Here is a 22549-nt window from a genome sequence, read left to right on the forward strand (position 1 = left end):
TGAAATGGCCACCCATGCTCTTGGGAGTGACAGATACCAGTTTATCAGCCTTCCCCAGCAACATGGTGTTGATCACCAGAAAGAATTATGGTGGTGGTTCTTCATCAATGGATCACGCTTACTTTCCCCATCTCTGAGTCCCATTCTTTGGTTACTTTCAGCCACTCCTGGAACACAAAGCTCTTACTGGCCAGCTACAGCCTAATTGGGAAACTGGGAAATTAATTGTGCCAGGAGATGAAAGATACATCTGCAGGAAATCAGGCATCTTCTGCCCTTCAGAAGATGGAGCACTGAGAGCAGAGGGAAATCTTCCTTTTGAGGCTCATGATACAGATGCTGGTGATGGGTTAATGGTTAAACTAGATGATCTTAGTGGTCTCTCCAACCTTAATAGTTCTATGAAATATGTAATTCAATTGAATCAGTTAAGTGATTATGCAGCTGTAATTCAAAATTAAACCTAAATGATCCATTGCAAAAACTTGCCTTTTTATTTTCAATATTTCTGACATCCAATGCACAGCCTTATTCACAGTCAAGTCAGAGTAAAACCAGTTACTGCCAACACAGCTGGATCCCAACAGCCCTTTTACTAAAGGTCAGTGTAAAAATTAAGGGAGTGACAAAGATTACTAAGAGAAATACAGCAACACAGCTGCACGTTTTCCAATCAAAAGTCATCTCATAGGGATGGAAATAACCCAGGTGCAGGAGGATGCAACAGTGCGTATGCATGGCAGTTTGCATTAGTTCAGCTTCTAACCAAATCATAACTAATCACAGAATCACCACGGTTGGAAAAGATCTCCAAGACCATCTAGTCCAACCATTCACATACCACCAACATTTCCCCACTTAACCATGTCCTTCTGTACTACAACTAAACGTTTCTTTAACGCCTCCAGAGACTGTGACTCAACCACCCTCCTGGGCAGCTCATTCTAGCATGTCTGCCCTTTCAGAGGAGAAATTTTTCCTAACATCCAACCTGAATCTCCCCCTGAATCTCTTCTACACAGTCTTCCAGCCATTCTGCCCCAAGCCTGTAGCACTGCCTAGGGTTGCTGTGGCAAAAGTGCAGGATCTGGTACTTGGTCTTGTTGAACTTCATCCCACTGGCCTCAGCCCAGCAATCCAGCCTGTCCAGATCCCTCTGAAGGGCTATCCTACTCCAGGCAGATCAACACTTCCTCCCAGCTCAATGTCCTTTGCAAACTTACTGAGGGTATGCTCAATCCCCCAGTCTAGGCAATTATTAAAGATTGAACAGGATAGGCTCCAATACCAACCGCTGGGGAACATCACTTGTGATCAGTCACCAGCTGGATTTAACTCAATTCACCACCATAATTATTGCATGCACAATTACTGTATTGTAGTTGTAAACCTAAATTGTCATTTCCAGTTGTCAGATGAACAAATCAGCTGACATAAGCATATTTGCCTACAGTTCCTGAAAAGATAGGTAACAGAGTGCAAAGAGGCCTATCCAAGGCTTACGTGAAGAGGAACTAAAAAAAGAAAGTTCTTGTTTCTCATATATTTCACAAGTCAAAGCATTGCTTTCCAGTTTCCATGAGCTGTATTTATTTATGACCGTTCTTAATTCAAGAAGCAAACTAGAAATGATAATGCGTGATCTTTCTGCAAAATGAAACCGAGATGGATGAAAGATGAGAGGTATAATTTAAGACAGCATGTATTTTTCACTGTACCAAGAATGGTGCATTCAGGCTGCAAGAAAGGTTGCTAGTAAATTGAAGTCAGCAAAAGGTAACAGAAGAGTTTACAAATAATATCTCAAAAGAGAAAGGAGATCACTTGAGCATCCAGAGAAAAGAACAAGCAGACAGTACACAAGATCCCTCCTCTCCCCAGACATGTGTGAGCACAGTCATCTTCAGAGGCTCACAAGATCCTGAGATGAAGCATCTGAGATGAAACATCTGAGGCATTGGTGCCATCCGTAGTAGCACCTGTTGTGACACCTCCTCACCAAAGCCACGCGTACAATGACAAACAGGTTTGAGTCATCTCCTTTCTCCCAACTGGCTCATTCCTTTTAATGTAGAAGTGTCAGCAGCTGGGATCTTCCTTCCAAGAGTACAGATGATCATTTCCCCGAGCTGCCTGGGTTAAGTTCAGCCTTTTTGTAAATCCTACAGGAGATCAAATGAAGAGTTCATTCCTTTCTCTCTGAACACTAAAATCTGATGAAAACACAGTTCCTCAAGTAAATGAGAAATTATGTGCTCTTGTTGGAAGAATGGAGGTCTACACTGCACATCATCAACAGGCAACCAAAGAGACAGCACTGTGTCACTCTTTAATGTCTTTTTCTTGTCAGCTCGAAGTCCAGCTGAGTGTTGCATGCTGAGGGCATAGAATCATAGAATGGCCTGGGTTGAAAAGGACCACAATGATCATCTAGTTTAAACTCCACTCTATGTGCAGGGTCGCCAACCACCAGACCAGGCTGCCCAGAGCCACATCCAGCCTGGCCTTGAATGCCTCCAGGGATGGGGCATCCACAACCTCCTTGGGCAACCTGTTCCAGTGCCTCACCACTCTCTGTGTGAAAAACTTCCTCCTAATATCTAACCTAAACCTCCACTGTCTCAGTTTAAAACCATTCCCCCTTGTCCTATCACTGTCCACCCTTGTAAACAGCCATTCCCCTTCCTGTTTATATGCTCCCTTCCAAGTACTGGAAGGCCACAATGAGGTCTCCCTGAAGCCTTCAGGGCAGGCTGAGTCTCAACTTACTTTCCAGCATGGATCACCAACATACACAGTCTTACCTATCACCAAGCAACTTAAAATCCAGCATCCCTGGGCAGCCTGATGTAGTGCCTGGCAATCCTGCCCACAGCAGGAGAGCTGGAACTAGATACCTTTAGGTCCCTCCAACCTCAGCCATTCTATGTTTTTATGACAGTTACCATGACCTCACAGAGGAGCCACCCTGCATATTTGAGTTCTCTGGGTCCATAATTTCTTTGGTTAGGGGTCCAGGGGAGGACAAAGGATACAGAGTTGTGACAGGGGAAGGTCAGGCTGGGTGTTATGAAAAGCTTTCTCACCAGAAGGTGGTGAGCATGGAACATCTCTTACAACACTCCCTCTGCCACAATGACTCCACTCTCTTGTTCTATACCAACATATATCCACGGATGTTTTGCCACCACAGCTTCAATTCCCACTCACTTTTCAATTCCCTCTCCAAAGTATCCTCCCAAGTACCAAACAAGCAGCAAGCAGCACAGATGAATAATCTAGACCTATACACTTACTGACTGGTTGACTGGATGCACTAACCATTCAACTGAATGATCCCACAGAAAATAGGTAATCGCTGAATTTTCCTCTGTTTTCCTTGTGGACATTGAGATATTAAGCTCTTATGTGCTTCATGAACAAGTTCGCTGATGGTTGGGTGGAGAAGGAAAGCCCAGATCAGTGATCTGTACTCTTCTCTCTGATGTGATTAACTCAGCCAACCTACTAAAGTGGAAAAAGCATCAAGACACCAACAGGAGAAAGCCTTAAAGGAAGTGAGAGACTTCAGACTTTCAAAAGATAAATTCCACTTCTGAAAACAACCTAACAGTGCTCATTTGTTCTCACTTTCATACCCTGGACCCACACGCTGTGTTTGTATTTAATTTTCTGGTTCGCCAAGTAGAAAAATAACCCATTCCTCAGGCTTCTCCTTTTATTCATGCATTTGGTCAGAACCAAGCTGAACATGCTGATACGTCATTAAAGGTTTCAGGTACTCCTAGTTCTGGCTTGCACTCACAGTATACCAAAGCATCAATAATGGATGCTCCACACCACGGACAATGGCACTGCCCAGAATAATCTATTTTTGGTATCACACGCCAAACAAGGTCCCATCATACCAGCCAAGGTCATTCCACACTATGATGGCTCTCTCTTCATCTATGGATGAAGGCAAGATTAATCAAACCCACAGAGTTAAAAATCTTAGGATCACAGAATTGTTTGAGTTGGAAAGGGACCCTTAAAGACCATCTAGTCCAACTCCCCTGCAATAAATAGGGTCACCTACAGGTAGATCAAGGAACTCACAGCCCCATTCAGCCTGATCTTGAATGTCTCCATGGATGGGGAGACCCAGCCACCACCTCTCTGGACAACCTGTTCCAATGCCTCATCATCTTTAGCGTAAAAAATCTCTTCCAGTCGTATCCAATCTAAATCTCCCCTTTTTTAGTATGAAATCATTTCCCTTTGTCCTATCACAACAAGGCTTGCTAAAAAGTCTGTCTCCATTTTTCTTATAGCCCTCCTTCAGGTACTAAAACCCTTCCTCACCTCTTCTAGCCAAACACCAAATCCCTTTTTTTTTTATTGGTAGAGTTTCATTTTGAATAAATCAAACTATGGAATTGGCTCACCACACAGACACACGGACGCCAATACTGGCAATAAAAGAGGGTGAAGGCAATAGAAGCCTTTAAAAAAAAAATACCAAAAAAAAACTTGACTTATATTGACTTAAAGTGATGTGAAACGGCACCTTTGGGCTGCAGCTCCACGATGCATTAGCTCTGACAAGGGAGGTAAGTTAGGACCTTCCCACACTGCTCCTTCCCTGCCCCACACCACGCTTGGCTCTCCACTCTCTCTCTAATACAGCAGCCGGCAGCTCATGCTGTAAATCAGATCAATGAAACATTCAGTTAAAAATAACAGCCAAAACCTCCTCCATTGCAGGAGCGCCTTTAGTATAATAAATGATGAAAGCACGCTGCTAAAAAAAGCAAGCTGAGCCGAGAGAGATTTCTGAAGAAAAGGTGGCAAGAGCAGCACACCAAGCCCAGCCAGCAGAAAAGGGACAGACAGAGAACAAAACTGAAATCAAACCTCTGGCTGAGGCCCCACACATCCATAAGAGGGAGGAACTGATCCATATTGACCTGCAGCTCAGCAGTGTGTCCCAGATACACACCTAAGACCTTTGTTGTTTCCCAGCAGAACCATGATTAAATACCAAATTAAATTAATAATGACCCCACATTAACCATTCAGTGTCAGTAACCATGATAGTTCAATGTCCTGCTCCCACCATAACAGTGCTGTGGGTCCAATATCTGGGTTGGGATGCTCCAGGCTCTACCAGGTGACCAGAATAACCCTGATATATAACCCAGCACCTCTAGACAGTGGTCATGTGGCTTGAAGAGGACATTACCTGCCCATTCTAGCTCTGCATGGACAAGGAACAAGAGCAGGACATCCCAGGAAACTATTATTCTCCCACTGGGAGAAAGCCCTTGGGCATCTCATGCATTATTTATGCATCACAGTTGAGAAAAAAGGTTTTTTACAACCATTTTTATGATGTTAGGAAACATGAGGTCTTTTTGGTGTTTGGGGTTTTTTTTGTAGGTTTTTTTTCCCCTCTTGTTTCTGCAACATCTGTGGCCAGCTCTCAGCTTTACCATGCAAATGTGTGGCAGTGCATATCTCTAGGACACGTGCTGCAGCTTCTCAGCTGCTTCCCATCCCATTTCCATCTCAGCTGTTTCCAATGCCAAGATGCAAACCTGCTACTGTAGCTGCAGATTTTAATGTCTTTTACAAACATGTAATTCCCTCTGTATTTCATTTCATTTTCCAAACTGCAGCAGTAGCAAGTTTACTGAGCTGGCTAATACATAAGGACACCATCTCCAGTGCAAAGGAATAGCAACACAGATGGAATGAGAAGTACAGGGGGGCACAGCATCCCACCTGAGTCATAGAATCACAGAATCACTGAATCACTAAGGTTGGAAAAGATCTCTAAGATTATCTAATCCAACCATCAACCCACTACCACCATGCCCATTAACCATATTTCTCACTGCCACATCTATACGTTTCTTGAACACCTCCAGGGATGGTGACTCCATCATCTCCTATGAAGTGGTTTGGAATGATGCAACGTTGGCCTCTTGGCTTTCAAGCTTTTGTTAATTCTCACAATGGAAGCCACAGACCTCCCATATTCAAATCAAACTCAATGTTAAAAAAGAGGGATTGAAAAATATATTAAAAATGCACTCTTAAGGTATGTCCTGCGGCATATTTCAATACAGGGTTTCCACTTATTTTCAGTGTTTACACAACTAAAAAGTTTAATCTCTCCCACATATTTTAACTTAAGTGCACAAAGAAATTCACCTGCGTAGGACATTGCCAACAACCGCATCTCTGCAGTCCTGCCAGGCTGCAGACTCCCTAAAGCCACCCTTCTGGAACGTAAGATTTCCTCTGGACCTACTATTCAAGAAGTCTCCAGCTGGCCTTTGCTTCCACTCTCTTAACTGCAAAAATTCATCAACATACAAGTTAAATTCAAGCTACCCATGTCACGAACCATCCTTCTTTTCCTGTGTTTACACAGCTTCTACCTTGCAGTATCTTATATCCTACAGCTCATAGTCAATGACTACCAACTGGACCTTCAACGGCAGGACATATATTTGTACAGCTCTACTCACTCTACGTGCAAGTAAGAGCTTTCCAATCAGATATTAGCGTTCAGTCTCTTCTCCATCATTCCCACAGCATGTTGCCATACATCTTCATCAGGTTCTTGCTTCAGCTCACCATGATGGGGTACGGCTCATTATTTTGGGGACAGCTTCCAGGCACAGTCTCTCAGCTGTCTCTTACAGACCACTGCTGTGCCAAGTCCAGATACTGTCTGAAATCGCATGTGCTAAAAGAAAAAAACATGCACATAATTCACCTCTTTTCTAAAAATGGTCACAAATAGGTAGGTGGATGGCTGGACTAGATGATCATAGAGGTCTTTTCCAACCTTAATGATCCTGTGATTCTAACAGTGAACAAGATGTAATATACACTATATTTTAGTTGACGTGTGACTATGTCAGAGCCAAAGCAAGGTGATTCCAGTCCATAACATTCCTGATTCACCTAGAAGGTGCAGAACCTCAGATCCCAAAACTAGAAGGTAGCAAGTGTAATACAGCATCAAATTGCTCCATTTGCTTCATATTAAATAGACAGGACAGAGGTACTGATGCTGAAGCAATTCTCAGCACTTCAGGCAAGCTGTATCGAATTGCTAGGTTTGCACAAACTCTGTAATGTAGGGAGGAACAGAGACAAGGCATGCTCAGCACTTGCCTCCATAGCATCCTACCGCTGGAAAATGAAGAGAAAAGAATCTTGGTTTAATGGGGTGTTATTCTGATTCAGTATAGCACAGAAATGGATTTGCATCATTTAGTTTTTAGCCCTCCAGTAGATTAAATTAAAAAAAAAAAAATTACAAACATAACAAGATACAACGGCAATTATGAAAAGGGTGGCCAGAAATTGGCGCTACATTTATCACAGGAACATCTGGGGAGTTCCCCTGAACCAGCTCATATCATTGATGAAGGCATTTCTTTGCATCAGCCTGCTGCAGTACGCAGATAAACCACAGCTGCACTGCATGCATAAACTGCGCTTAGATACATAAATCTTAACAAAGTGGCTTCTTATTTTGAGGCAAAACCAGGAAGAATTGTAAGTTGCATTAAAGATTTGCTTTTCCACCCTCTTCTCAATCGTCTGAAAGATCAATTGAAGTGATTTTGCATAAAACAGGCAAAGACGAGCGCTTTCCAAAATAAATAAATAAATAGCTTTTAATGATTTTCATAGGAGATGAGCACAGCTGTTTAAGGATTCACAAAGCAAAAATGAAGAAAAGGTTTAACCATCCATTTAAGAAGAAATAAAATACTTTTCTGAAGCCTTCCATCACTTGCAACGTTTTGAGTGCTCAAATACAAATATTAGTAACACGCCACAACAAGCCGAATTGTTTCCCCTCACACAAGAACACTGAGTCCCTCCTCTACATACACACATTTGCTGTTTCCACTGCTCTTCTATTTGCAAAGATTTGAAAAAGATACTACAAGAAGACCTGTGGCGATTTTAACACATTCCTTCCCTTCTGAAAAACTTGCTCTTCTGGGTACCAGTCCTGCAACACTGTGAAACCATGGAACACCAGCATAAGACCTCTGCATGTTGACCATCAATGTGACTCACAGGAATAAGCCTTGGCAGTGCAAGGGCATCTTTGAGCTCAACTGGTTCCCTATTTACCAAGCTTAATGGACACTGGAGGGAAGGACTGAAGGATCACCCCACCAAGCAACCTGAAGACCTACTTTCTGGTTCCTAACATTGCTCCATATGATTCCTTGAAAGGCGTGGAACCATTCCCATCAGAAACATTTCACAGGATCACAGAACCATTTGAGTTGGAAGGAATCCTTAAAGACCACCTACTCTAACACCCCTGCAGTGAACAGGGACATCTACAGCTACACCAGGGTGCTCAGAGTCCCATCCAGCCTGACCTTGAACATCTCTAGGGATGGAGCGATCACAACCTCTCTGGGCAACTTGTTCCAGGGCCTCATCATCCTCACTGTAAAAGACATTTTATTTATATCCAGTCTAGATCTCTCCTTTTTTCGTTTGAAATCGTTTCCTCTTGTCCTATCACAACAGACTCTGCTAAAGAATCTGTCCCCTTCTTACAGCCTCAGTTTAGATACTGAAAGGCCACTCTCAGATCTCCCTGGAGCCTTCTTTCCTCCAGGCTGAAAAGCTCCAGCTCTCTCAGCCTGTCCTCAGAGGGGAGGTGATCCATCCCTTGGATCATTTCTGTGGCCTTCTGCTGGACATGCTTCAAAAAGTCCGTATCTCTCCTGTACTGAGGGCTCCACTTCTGGATGTAGTACTGCAGGCGAGAGAACAGCAAAGCATTATACCATCGTGCCATGATCAACACAGAGGACCTATCCAAGACCAAGTTATTGGACAGCAGTTTGGAGGAATTCTCTCTCCTTACTCCCAGAGTGGAGTGCTTGAGCATTCTTCCACTTTACTCAGGTGATGTCAAGTCATCAGGCTGACTTCCAGCAACGCGCTCTGAAAAGGAAATCTCAGCACTAGGCTAAGTTGTGATAGAGCACAATAATCTTCATCACACCGAAGTGCAGGACAGCTGGCAGAAAAGAGAAACCACTCCTCTACTCAGCTGAAATAGGAAAAAATATCTCGCAGTATTAAAAAAAAAAATAAAATAGAACACAAATTCAAAAGCTACAAGCTGAGTAATTCATTTGGACAACACACATTGCCAATATTCTGTGTGAACTGTTTAAGCTGAAGGTTCACAGTTTAATCAGAACCACTGGGAAAAAAAAATAAACGGAAATGCTAAGGTCAGAAGCACACAGTTTATCCTGAGTAAACGAAATAGGTTTCTCAATAAGGGACTTCTATTTAAAATAAAAAATATATATATGCTGCAGTTTGTCCACTGTCCAGTAAGGGGAGTAGGTGCCTAGAGCTTCAAGTCAACTGCGCATATGCAGTTTTGGGTGGAGAAAATGCAAATAAACTATTCTGAAGCACTGACATTTAGACCATGCTGTTAGTTGCCAGAAGATGAGAGAGGCAGATAGAAATATTCAGAAAAACCACTAAACCAAAGGACTGGAAAAGGGAAAGGAACCAAGAGAAAATGCAGTAGAAGAAAGGCATGATTTTTCTTGGGAATGGGTCTTTAATCTCCCTGTGAGGCTTTATGGAGAGAAATTGAAGGTCATCCATTTGGAAGCAGAAAGGCAAAGGGCAAATGATATCCCAAGCTCCATCTTGATTTGGTAAGAAGAGAGAAATCTCAGTGCGTTTCTAAATATGATACTCTTGTGGTAGCACTGAATCACAGACTGGATGAGGCTGGAAAGGATAGCTTGGGATCATCTAAGTCCAGTTCCTCCAGCAGCCTCGAGGAGACATGGAGGAGGGTACCACATGTCTTCCCCAAGACAGTGGAGGAGCAGCAGCAAGAGGTAATCAGACTACTCACCAAGTCCCGTTGCTAGAAACATAAATAGAGAAAAATAATACAAAAAACAGCACTCAAACCCTCTTGCAAGGAGTGGGATTTAATAATATCATATGGTATCTAAAAGAAAATGTCAGCAGTAGGAACTCATTAAGCATTGTATGGGGAAAAGCAGCAAAAATCAGTACAGCATCTACACCCATGCTGAGCTCACCAAGGGAAACCAGGCTGCCACTGGCTACAGCATTGCAGAGAGGAGCCCTCAATGCTTATGTTCCTCTTTGCAGTTAATCTCATTAACCTTGTATTCACTCTATTGTTGGTGATTACTTGGGACACTAATAGGCATACTTTTCCATACTGTTTACTCAACATTACAAAGCTGTATATGAAACGGGGCTGGAACAAGCCAATTCTCCCCATGCTATGGAAAATAGAAATAAAGAAAGAAAATCCTTGTTACAGAGATTTGTTGCAAAGATCATGATTTCCAGAGGAATTAAGTGCAAATTATCCAAGTGATTCAGAAAAAAATCTATAAAACCTTTCTTTATATTTTCCCTCTTTATATTTTCCCTCATTTTAGAAATGCTTTATGAAGGAGGAACTGACACACACACTAAGGACTCCCAAGAAAAGATTGATGCTCTACTATTAAGCTAGAGTAGGTGAAATAACTGTTCCAGCCATGATACAAATTACCACAACGGTATTCCAGGTGGGAAAAACAGATGTAGTTTAAGGAAACTACTTCTGCTGCTAAAAACTCTAAAGGTTTTACAAATACAGCCTGTTACGTCCTGAAAAATGAAACTCTCACTGCCCATCTGTTCCTAGCAGTGAGCATCTATTAGCACTCACTTTGGCCAGAAAGCCAACTCAAAGTCAGCGAATGCATGATGAGTGCCATCCCAGAGCTTAATGAAGCAGCCAAGTCAGACATGATCAGCCAAGAAGGGAAGGAAGCTAGCTGGATGGAGATTTTTTTTCTCTCTAATATCAACCAATCGAATCAGTGAACTTATTCCAGAAGCATAAGATGCCATCCAGAAGCAAACACGTCCTGAGCCCATTACTCTAAACCATCCCAGAGTCTGGGTCAACTAATTCAACATCACCACCAACGAGTTCAGGAGATATGGAGGAAAACAACCAAACCAAACCACCTGAAACAGCAAGGGTTGTCACTCAAAGAAAACAACAGATAACTCACCCACGCTTCTATTCCTTTGTGATGTGGAGCCGCTGGTTTGGCACGAGGCAGCAGAGGCACAACAGACCAAAAGCTTCTTGTCTCAGTGGCTTCTCTGCGTAGGGAAAAGGAAGAAGTGAAAATGAGAAGGAAAAACACATATAGGCTTCTATCTGCTCCATTTCTCCCAGTATGAAGTCAAGTATTCCCAAGTCCAAGGGTATTAGCTACATCTTTAGATTCAAACTCTGCTTCAGGGCTTTTACAGCCCGTGAATTTGTTAAAGAACAACAACAAAAACTTATGAAAGATAACATTTTGGTTTGCACAATCTTTCTGACAACAAAGTAGCATGAATATTAAAATTAAAAAAAAAAAGAAAAAAAGGGGGAAAAAAAAAAACACTCCTTCACCTCAGTTTCAAAGTGCCATGATGTGTAGTGAGAAACAGCTGGAAACATTCTGCAGTTTGTGACTTCACATAATAATGGAATCATTGAGACTGGAAAAGGCCTTTAAGAATATCTAGTCCAACCATTAACACATCACCACCATACCCACTAAACCACGTTTGTTATTTCCCTGCTTAGCAATCTCATACCTCATATTCTATCTTCAGCTGTTAAACAGGATACATGGGCATTTTACCTAGATTTTACATTACAAAAAGAAAAGGCCATGCAACTAACGAGATTGCTGAACTGCCATCCCAGCTGGAACAACCAGCAGGACCCAGCAGTAGAAGAGGTCTCAGCACTGAGGAACCAAACTCACACCAAGACACTGGAACAGAAAGCTGTACAGAGGTCTTATGCATGCTAGATAATCTGTTATAAAGCAGAATACTGAAAAATCATTTATAAGCAGTCACTTTAGAGGAAAAAATATTACTTCTGGGAATATTACGCATGTAAGAGTCTACGTGCACAGCCATGTGCACAGAGCAAGAGACAGGGATAATGCATCCACATAAACAAATACACAGCTGGTATTTTATAACAGCATCCATTAAGATCTGATTGTTCTTCTAATTGCTATAGTGACTTTTTTTTTGGTCTCAAATTCAAATGGAATTTAACATGTTTCAATGAAATTCCTTATGCTTAAAGAAAAGAAAAAAAAAAAGCTTCATGACACTGTAGAGTGTTTTGTCCTTATTGGTTCACAGAATCATAGAATATCTCAAGTTTGATGGGACCCACATAAGGACAATTGAGCCTGACTCCACGCAGGACCTCCCAAAATTCTTCTTTGGAGAACATCAAACCACATGGGATGTCACAAACAGCAGCAAAGGATGCTGAAGCAGCTCCTTGCCTTGAGATTACTTACTCTTAGAAGAGTCATACAATTACTGTTTCCTATTCTTTGACAAACTACTTCAAGTCCTTTAAAAGCCAACAGAAGACGTTCCAATGCATTATATATAAGTTAAAATCGAGTATCTTGAGCCAGCTTTTGAAGACAGAGTAAATAAGTCGTGCCTTCACAATCTTTGATGGTTGCTCAGCAACACCTTGTCATGCTACATCACACAATACCTCTTCCTTGTTATTTCCCTGGCCAAAGGTCAAAAATCATCTTTCCAAGAGAATAAATGATGAAACTCCCAAATCCAGCTATCTCAGGAATAACCCACGCCTCTATCCAGGGAACCTTCCAAGCAGCAAGACACACTGCAATTTCTCAAGGATGCAAGTCTTCATTCTTTGTAATTACTGTATCACGACACAGGAGAGACTGTGGATGCCCCATCCTTGGAGGTGTTCAAGGCCAGGACAGACAGGACAACCTATCTAGTGCCTGACTTAGTGGTTGGCAGCCCTGCCCGCAGCAGGGAGCTGGAACTGAATCATCTTTGAGGTCCCTTCCAACCCAAGCCATTCTACAATTCTATGAAGCACAGCTTCACTGAGACGTCAGCTACCTTTGCATAAATCCATCTTCTCCTGTAACACATCTGAGAAACCATCAGTATGAGGTACCACTGCCTCACTTCTCCCTATCTTCCATATGCTACCATGCTTCTATAATTCATAAAAAGAGCCAAACCGATCAAGTTATAGACAGCAATGTTGGCAGCTGCAGTTATCTATTTTAATCTGATCAATTACTTCTTCCTTTTTATAAAATACTTTAACATTCATACGATTTTATTCCAACTTGAAGTAAGGAAAATTGTCAGAAATCTTCCCTATAACAACTTTGCATGGAGCAATCCTGTTCTGCATGAAGATGCCATTACTTGCCCTGCACTGAAAAGTCAGGATGTTCTCAGCTCCTAACATCAGATTTCATCACCTTCACACAGCACAGAGTCAAGTTTTGTTTACTGATTTTATTTACAGAAGCAATTTAAAATTTTCATAGAACCACAGAACATCCCGAATTGGAAGAGACCCACAAGGATCATTAAGTCCAAATCCTAGCTCCATATAGGACCACCCAAAACTCAAAGCCCGTATCTGAGAGCATTCTCTGGGCTGAACAATCCAAGGGACCTCAGCCACCTCCTCATATGTCTTGCTCTTCAGACCCTTAACCATCTTCATAGCCCTCCACTGGATGCTCTCCAATAGTTTTAATCTTTCTTACATTGTGGCACCCAAAACTGTATGCATTTTAATTGTCCAGAACAAGCAAAGCCACGCGACATCCCATCCTCCCAAGGAGGAGATTCAAGCCCCTGCATGCAGAAAACTAGCTTTTTATCCTTGGTGGCCCAGTTTTACAGAACTATAAACATTACATCCATTTCTTGGAGTTGCCTTGGGCAGACAGCCAAAGAAGGATGAAAACCAAGACTGAAATTATCAGTATGCACATCATCTATGTGGTTTCTCTGCTGAATATTGATCCATCTTCTCCTTACCTCATCTTCCCACCTTTCCATCCTACATATCCCACATATCTGTCTTCCTCTCTGACTACTGTCATAGAATCACCGAATTTTTGGAGTTGGAAAGGACTCTTACATGTCAGCACCCCTGCAGTGAACAGGGATACCTACAGCTACATCAGGTTATTCAGGAACCGGTCCAGCCTGACCTTGGATGTCTGCAAGGACAAGGCATCCACCATCTCTCTGGGCAACCTGTTCCACTGCCTTTTGTTAGAAGTTTGCTCCTTGGAGGTCTCACGTTGGGTTGGGCACCACAGATGAACACAAGAGGGGCACAGGCTTCGGTTGGTATCAGGAGGAACAATACTTTTGTAAGGAAGAATTAACGACAACTCTGCCTACCTGAGGTTTTTTTTAAGCCATCATGTATATAACTCACATGATCTTAGTACAGGAATATCATGGTAAAGAACTGGAATATAAGGGGTGGGTTTTTCCTGTTTCTATGGTTATAAGCAATTTTAATGACCAACCTAAATAAAAAACCTGGAAAAGAGAGAAAGTAGGAAGGAGTGAGGTAGGCGTATAATTTTGATTGACAAGCCATAGCATAACTAGTTAAGACCTGTCAAATGTCTGCTTAAGATCACAAATCCTCAGCACATTGTATGGCAGACAGAATTAGCCTAAACGCACAGCTTCACAAAAATGTTTCCTACCCAGCAAGATCACAGTTCATGATTTCAGTTTCCCCTCACTGAGCATCTGATACAACAAATACTAAGGAAGTCAGAGGCCAAAAAAAAAAAAAAAGAAAAAATTTTGCCATTTGTGAGATTTTCAAGTGATACCATGCTATGACAGCCTAACTTCTTTTCCTGGCCAAAAAAAAAATTAACATAGAATCACAGAATGGCTTAGGTTGGAGGGGACCTTAAAGATCATCTAAAGATGGAGTTAAATCCAGCTGGTGACATTCCCGGGGGTCAGTACTGGAGCTGGTCCTGTTCAGTATCCTCATGGATGATCTGGATGAGGACACAAGTGTACTCTCAATAAGTTTACAGACGACAGCAAGTCAACAGGAAGAGTCGATCTGCCTGATGGTAGGAAGGTCCTACAGATGGATCTGGATAGGTTGAATCAATGAGCTGAGGCCAATGGGATGAAGTTCAACAAGATCAGGTGCCAAGTCCTGTACTTTGGCCACAATAACTCCAGGCAACGCAACTATTGGAGCAGTGGCTCAAAGTCTATGCAAAAAGATCTGGAGGTGTTACATGATGGCCGGCTGACCATGAGCCAGCAGTGTGCCCAGGTGGCCAAGAGGGCCAGTGGCATCCTGGCTTGTATCAGAAGTAGTGATGCCAGTAAGAGCAAAAGAACAAGAATCGAGGGAAAGTAAGGGCAGCCCTACAAATGTTCACTAGTTATGTATCAAGAGGGAAGAGCAATGGAGCAATAAACAGAAATGGAACATTCCAAAGTCAGAAGAAGTCATGAATGATCGTAGAATGAAACTGGATATAAGGCACACGTGAAGGGCTCTTGAAGAAGAAACCAGCTCATGTTTAACAATACTAAGATGCAACAGAGGACTGACGAAAAGAAGACACAAGACACCCATGAACAAAGCTAGAAATGTATTTTGTCTTTTACTTGCCCAACACTGTTGAGATGCAAGCAGAACACAGAGATCTTTAGAGTGCTTTACAGATCACTACTTATTAAGTTTCTGTGTTTTCTTGAAATGTCTTAGAACACTCTGCTATTTTATCAAATGCTGTTTCATTTTTAAAAAGGGGAAAAATAAGCAGATAGGATAGGGTTAGGAAGAAGGGAAGTCAACAGCTCCTGAGATGCCTGCCAACAGGAACAGCACTTAAACCAAAGTTCTGGCAGAGAACACCCTCAAAATTTGATATTTAAAACTCTTATGGTGTTGGAATATATAATTAAAGTAAAAGGACACAAGTGAACTATGAGATGATCAACAAAAACTCGTATCAAAGTCAAGAAAACATTCCCATAGAGTCTCAGCCACCTGGTTCTTTTATGGTACATAACAGAAAAAAAGAAATGTACTTATATTTCCACTGAAGATCATCTCTCTTTAGGATCTACAACATACAGATTTGTACAATTTCAGACAGCTAATAACTGAAACACACCATAAAGAAATTGCCTTATTTGCTGCCTTGTTTCCAGTCCTAGAGAAATATATTTATTGTGATAAGAGTCAATGACCAACAACACCCAGTCTTCACAAGAGAACCATAGAATCATGAAGATTGGAAAAAATACCTACGATCATCTAGTCCAATCATCAACTCATCATCACCATGCCCACTAAACCATGTCCTGCAGAGCCACATCTACACATATCCAGGCACGATGACTCCACTGCTTCCCTGAGCATCCTGTTCCAATGCCACACCACTCTTCCAGAGAAGAAAGAATCCCAGTTCCCTCAGCCACTTCTCATACAACTGAATGCAGTACTCAAGCACGTAGGGATGATCACTTCCCCGCTTGTGCTGGCATCACTACTTTGATACAAGACAGGATGCCATTGGTCTTTTTGGCCATTGGGCACACTGCTGGCTCATGACCAGCCAGCCATCATTTAACACCCTCAGATCCTTCTGCATAAACTTTCAGCCACTCTGCCCCAGGCCTGTAGCATTGCACAGGGTTGTTGTGACCAAAGTTCAGGACCCAGCACTTGGTCTTGCTGTACCTCATAAAATTAAACTCAGCCCTGATCCAGCCTGTCCAAACACCTCTGCAGGGCCTTCCTTCTCTCATGCAGATCAACACTCATTCCCATCTTGGTGTCACCTGCAAGCTTACTGAGGCTGCACTCAATTCCTCAAACATCTACAAATTAGCATTCCTGGAGAACCACAGCATTTATTCCTCAGTAAGTGGAATAAAGAGAGGGCTCAAATTCTTTTTCAGACTCACCATCTTAGTAGGACAGGTCTACTGAACTGTCCCTTACAACTTTCAGTTTGCAAGGGAATAAACTAAACCTGCTTGAAATTTATACATTATTTATTTATACCCTAAGCAAGCACAGTACCATCCACATATTGACTCGCATCTTGACAGCAGTATCTATATAGCCATACAAAACTCAACAGAATTAGGCACTAATTAATCAATTTCAACTGAAAATTCTAGCGGAACTCTCCAGAAAACAACCAAAACCTCTCAAACATTAACTTCCATGTGCTATACAAGGTGGAAAACCAAGCTCCAGGTCACAGCCTCCCAGCACTTTGTTGGCTTCACTCAAGTATGACCATACATCCATCAAATCATCATGGGCTGAAATTCCCACACACACCTAAGGAAACATTACTGATGTCACAGAGAAATCACATGCTAGGGAAAAAAGGGACGTAGATGCAATTCTTCTAACCAGTGGCTGTGGACACTGTGATGCTCCATGGGCAAAAATATCTGGTCAGCTGTCCAAGAAAAACTTAACAAATTGAACCCATAAACAGTGCATAAGCTCTTGGGAGTTCAGGAAGCATTTCAATAACACTCCCAGACAACAGGGTTTGAATTTTTGGTGATCATCTACAGAATCAGGAGTTGGACTTCCTGATCTCTGTAGGTCCCTTCCAACTTGGGATACTCCATGTGTCTTTTGGCAACTGGTTCCAAGGCATGGAATAGCTGCCCTTGACCACACAGTATTTGCATGATCTACCTCCAACACCACACAGCTGCTCAGCTATGAATATATTTATAATATACTTATGCTCAGCTATGAATATTGCTGAGCTTGGTTCAAATACAACCAAAGGAAAAGAAGAAATGGCACCTGACTTGTGCTGATGGACACAGGATGAGTTTAGACAGTCATGGATTGAGAACCACAAAAACACTGTTTTAAAACTCCTAGTTTGCAGACATTACAGTTTCCTTTCCAGTAGTGTCACCATGAACACAGTAATCAGGAAGATAAAACAAAAATATATATATTTTACCCAATATTCCTCACTGAGAGGTTTCACACAGTCAATCTATCTATCAGAGAGAGTTAAAGACAGAAGTCAAAGCAGTGCTTAAGCAGTTGGTTTAAGCTAATTTACTATTAGATAATACCTACAAATTTCACAATCTAACTCTGCAGCCATTGGAGCCAATTCTTCCCTGGAGAGCACCCAGGAATCACGAGCAAATGAAACACAACTGAAAATTTACTGCTTCTGCAACCTTGGAAATTCAAGTTACAGAGGTGACGTTACATTTTGTTTCGCCAGCACTGATCTATTACCTTTTTAAAGGTGCACACGTTTCACCCTGTTGGCTTCCAACACTGAATTCCTGGCCTTACTAAGATTCAGAATAAATGAGAGGAGTATGCCCTCTGGGTGAAATCCCTAGCTGCAATCTGTATTCAAAACACACTGCTCCAGAGCTTTGCGTGCATTGCCAAACTCGCCTTGAGGTTTGCTCTTGAGATGGCAATTTGCATATCAACGTTTTGCTGCAAAGATTACCCAATGTCCCTGCTATTATTTTAATACTCAGCTGTAGGCGGACCCTCAAGGAGCGCACAGAAGCACACACTAAAAATACCCGCCTTCCCCACCAGCTCCACACATGACCACAGCTAACACGGCTCAGATGCAAAGCAAGAGCAGTGGTATCCCTCCACCTTACGAGGATATGCTTGGAAGAACTAACTTGCTCAATAAAACGTGCTGAAAAACCAAAAAGCACCTCTGGAAGGAGGATGAATGCATCCGGCAGCTGGAGGAGGAGGACTGCAGGTGGAGTTGGTTTTGCAACAACAGAGAGCAGAAGATTCTTATCTGAGCACAGGACATACTTGGGAAAACAAATTGAGAGGTAATAAAGGAGAGCAGGCGAGGGAGGCATCACCAGGGATGTGAATTTAAGATGACTCTGAAGAGCGGAAAGGAAAGAAAGTCGTGCCCAGAATACAAGCAGTGCTGGTTGAACGTGAGCACTGCCTGATTCATGCCCCAAAAGGGAGCTCCTGGTCCCTGCTGGCAGCACTGCACTGATGAAAGCAGGCAAAAAAACAACAGTTGAAGGTTTTTCTATGTCCTCTTCCTGCTTGCCCAGCAAAGCCCAGGCTCAGAGGTAGTAATTATTTTTGGCAAGGCATAAACAGGTCCAGGCAATGAAACCAAACAACAGAGTTATTTACGAGATGCACATCAGAGCCCAGCTACCAAATGAGCAAGAGCAAGGTCACCCCCCTCTGTTTACAAGAGCAACTTTGCAAACTGGTGTGAAGACAAAATAACCAGCATAGACAGGCCAGGAAGGTAAGGAATGGAAATACACGCAATGTAACACCAGAAAACCTGGCCTCAAACCACCACATGGGCTCTAAGATGAGGGTCCTTGAGCCCTTAAATAACAGTGAAGATCATCTGCCTTTGGACCACATGAGCAATGGAAGAACGACAGCACCTGAAGTAGAAGGAGATATAAGAGCAACTCCACTTGCATGTAAAATAAGGATCAAACACATCCATCGCCTTACCCTGAAAGCTACCAACTGTTTCCAAGGAGTCAATTACCATTTCAACCCATGAAGCATCAGAGGTTTCAAGAAACTCACTTTCAAAAACCATGGCTTTATATTCACTTTCACTCTTCTGCCAGCAGAGAAAAGCAGCAAAATCTGAGCCCTCCCACTCACAGGCAAGTTGCATCTCAAGAAGTCAGCATGTCAAGTCAGAAAATAACCACCATGGAAAAGGCAAAAACTCCTTTTGTCTTACATGGGCAACAGGAATGGAAGAAGTCAAGAAGTGCAAGGAAACAGGAATCAAGTCAAGCAGAGGCTGCTTTCTGCATCCCATCCTGGAGACATTTGAGGTCAGGCTGCATGAGTATCCTTATGTAGTTGCCCATGTCCATTTCACAGCAGGGGAGTTGGACCAGATGATCTCTTCCAACATGAGCAGCTTTGTTTCCAAGCCTAAGATTATACTACATTCTTGCCAAAAGAAGGGGACCAACACAACTGGACCATGAGAGAAGTGCAAGCCTGTAACCTGGGAGCTGATGAGATACCTCCGTGCATGAAAGGAAACAAGCATGCACAAAGCAGGACAAATATATATCTCAGAATAATATGCAAAGCAAAGAAGTGAAAAAAGAAACAACTCTCCACACACATAGAGGAGTATCTTTATAATTACACTGCCATTATTACCATGAGGCAAAAAAAAAAAAAAAAATTGAAATCTTTTCCATTGCTCGGTGTTTGAGGCAAAGGAGAATAAATCCATCCACTCAAAGCTGTAGCGATGATAATCAGGGAGATATTACACTATCTATAAAGGGACTGTCAATCTGCTTTTTTGGATTCAATAGTGCATCTGTCACAGCATCCCACTTTACCGTAATCTCACAGCACTGTTTACACCACTCACTAAGATGCATTTCCAAGGGGACCACTTTTGGCACTTTGCTAAGATAGAAAGCCATTAAATTTTTAGAAAAGTGACCCATATCTAAGAAACTTTCCTGCTGTGTGTGGTCAATGCTTAAAATGTCTTTTCAAAGTGCACAGTTGCTCTCTAAAGCAAATATGTCCAAAAGCTTAGGATAGCATTCACAGGACTTTGATGCCCACATTTGGCCATCTACTTGCATGCTCAGGCACTTGCAAGGAAGATGAAGGTCCATAAACTGAGCCACTAACATGCTGTGGCTTCAACACAACTTTAAGTTCTACAGTTGTTCCAATCTTTTTCTAACTGATCATTAGTAAGAATGATCTTAGTAAAAGAATGTAATCTTTTTCTGTAGCTAGATATCCAAATAGCTTTACAACCGGTATGAGACTGTACCTAAGAGGATGGTGAGCATTAGGAAATTGGGCACACATCCTTTGTTCATAGGCTTATTTACTGTGGGCTGATCCTGACTGCACCAATCCACCGACCAGGCCACATGGACTAATAGCATAATGCTCCATTCCCAAGCAAAAAAAATAAAATAAAAACTATGATACAGTGTATTTACATATGAGAAACACATATATTATTTAATTATCACAGAAGCGTTGAGGTGGGAAATGACCTCTAAGACCATCTAGTCCAACCTACCATCAATACTATCTGAAGTATTACATCTACCCTCTACTTAAACACCTCCAGGGATGGTGACTCCACCACCAACTTGGGCAAACTGTTCTATAACAGTTTATATAATATTACATATACTTATATATACTTAATTTCTCCAATTCATTCTCTAGGTATCTGCTCCTGGTCCGTACCTGCAGCAGGATGTTTGATGGGACTGACATCAGTTTGATGGGGTCTCATCACCAGCAACAGGCAGGTAAGAGATCTTCTGGCAATATATCAAACAGACAGAAGACATCAAAACATTTGGGAAAGATGAATTGCACATCCGGCCCTTTAGTGGTACGGTGAAACATGTATAAATCAGGTATTTTAGAAGTTAAGAGGGTCTCAGGAGAGTCTAGGAAGCATACAGTGTCACAAGGGAACATAAATCAATTGCTTTATGGTGAGTAGAAAGGCAAAGCTGAATAAAGGATTAGCTCTTGCTTCGTTAGGTTTTGGAGTAAGAAACTCTTCACTGCAAAGATGGTGAGACACTGGAACAGGCTACCCAGAGAAGCCTAGGATGCTCCAACCTGGAGGTGCTCAAGGTCAGGTTGGATGGGGCTTTGGCCACCTGGTGTAGTGGGAAATGTCCTTCCCCATGACAGGGAATTGAAACAAGATGATGTTTAAGGTCCCTTTCAATCCAACTCATTCTATGACTCCATGAACAGCTGAAGATATCCAGGTTCCAACACAAGATGGAAGATGTGAAAAGAAATAAAAAATATAAACACATATCTAGATAATCTACACCTTAATCCATAGCACTACTCTCATACAATAACACAGGTATTCTCTTTTGCCACCTGGGAATATAAAGCACAATTCAGAGTTAATTTCAGGCTGCTGTAGCAATTAACATATTTTTTCTTTAATGGTTTCTCATTAATAAAGATCCACAGCAAAAAGAAGGCATTTCACATGATCTCTAAGCCAGCCCATAATGGTCTGAACCACTCATCTCAGCACACAAGACAGAAGGAAGGCAGGAGTCAGTCTCTTTTTCCTCCTTACTTACAAGGAAATGTCCTCAAGTTACATCAGGGGAGGCTTAGATTGGATATCAGGAAGAATTTCTTCACGGAGAGGGTTGCCAAGCACTGGGACAGATTGGCCAGTGAAATGGTGCAGTCCCCATCCATAAGGGTATCTAAGAGATGCATGGATGTAGCACTGACATGGTTTAGTAATAGGACTTGTTAGATCAGGTTGATGGTTGGACTTAATCTTGAAGGTCTTGTCCAGTCCAGATGATTCTCTATTTGTAAATCAATGGAGTGATATAAAAGATTCCCTGTGCCCAGCTAGCAATGTAAGCAGACAGTTAGCATTACTCCCTCTCAACAAATTGAGCCCACACTTTGGGAACGGTATGGCCCAAGAGAAACAACACTAAAACTGCACAAACTCAAGAGCTCACTGACCGCAGGCCCCAGTGCCAGGCAGATGGAAGTGCAATA

At 42.2% G+C, this 22549-nt stretch overlaps 1 protein-coding gene across 5 annotated transcripts in view; it reads right to left on the bottom strand.

Moving 5' to 3' along the window:
- Positions 1–22549, bottom strand: part of TSNARE1 (t-SNARE domain containing 1) — a 469759-nt gene that overhangs the window by 441898 nt on the left and 5312 nt on the right. For 4 of the 5 annotated variants that reach the window (XM_031591285.2, XM_090138068.1, XM_090138069.1 and 1 more), the window contains exon 2: positions 11124–11217. The gene's annotated coding sequence lies outside the window, so the exon portion shown is untranslated. Of the gene's footprint in view, positions 1–2804; positions 4363–11123; positions 11218–22549 lie in introns of those variants that run through there. The other variant, XM_090138070.1, reaches the window with a different exon arrangement.

The sequence above is a fragment of the Phasianus colchicus genome, chromosome 3 (assembly GCF_987193195.1).
Source record: "Phasianus colchicus chromosome 3, bPhaCol1.hap1.1, whole genome shotgun sequence".
NCBI classification, from domain to species: domain Eukaryota; kingdom Metazoa; phylum Chordata; class Aves; order Galliformes; family Phasianidae; genus Phasianus; species Phasianus colchicus.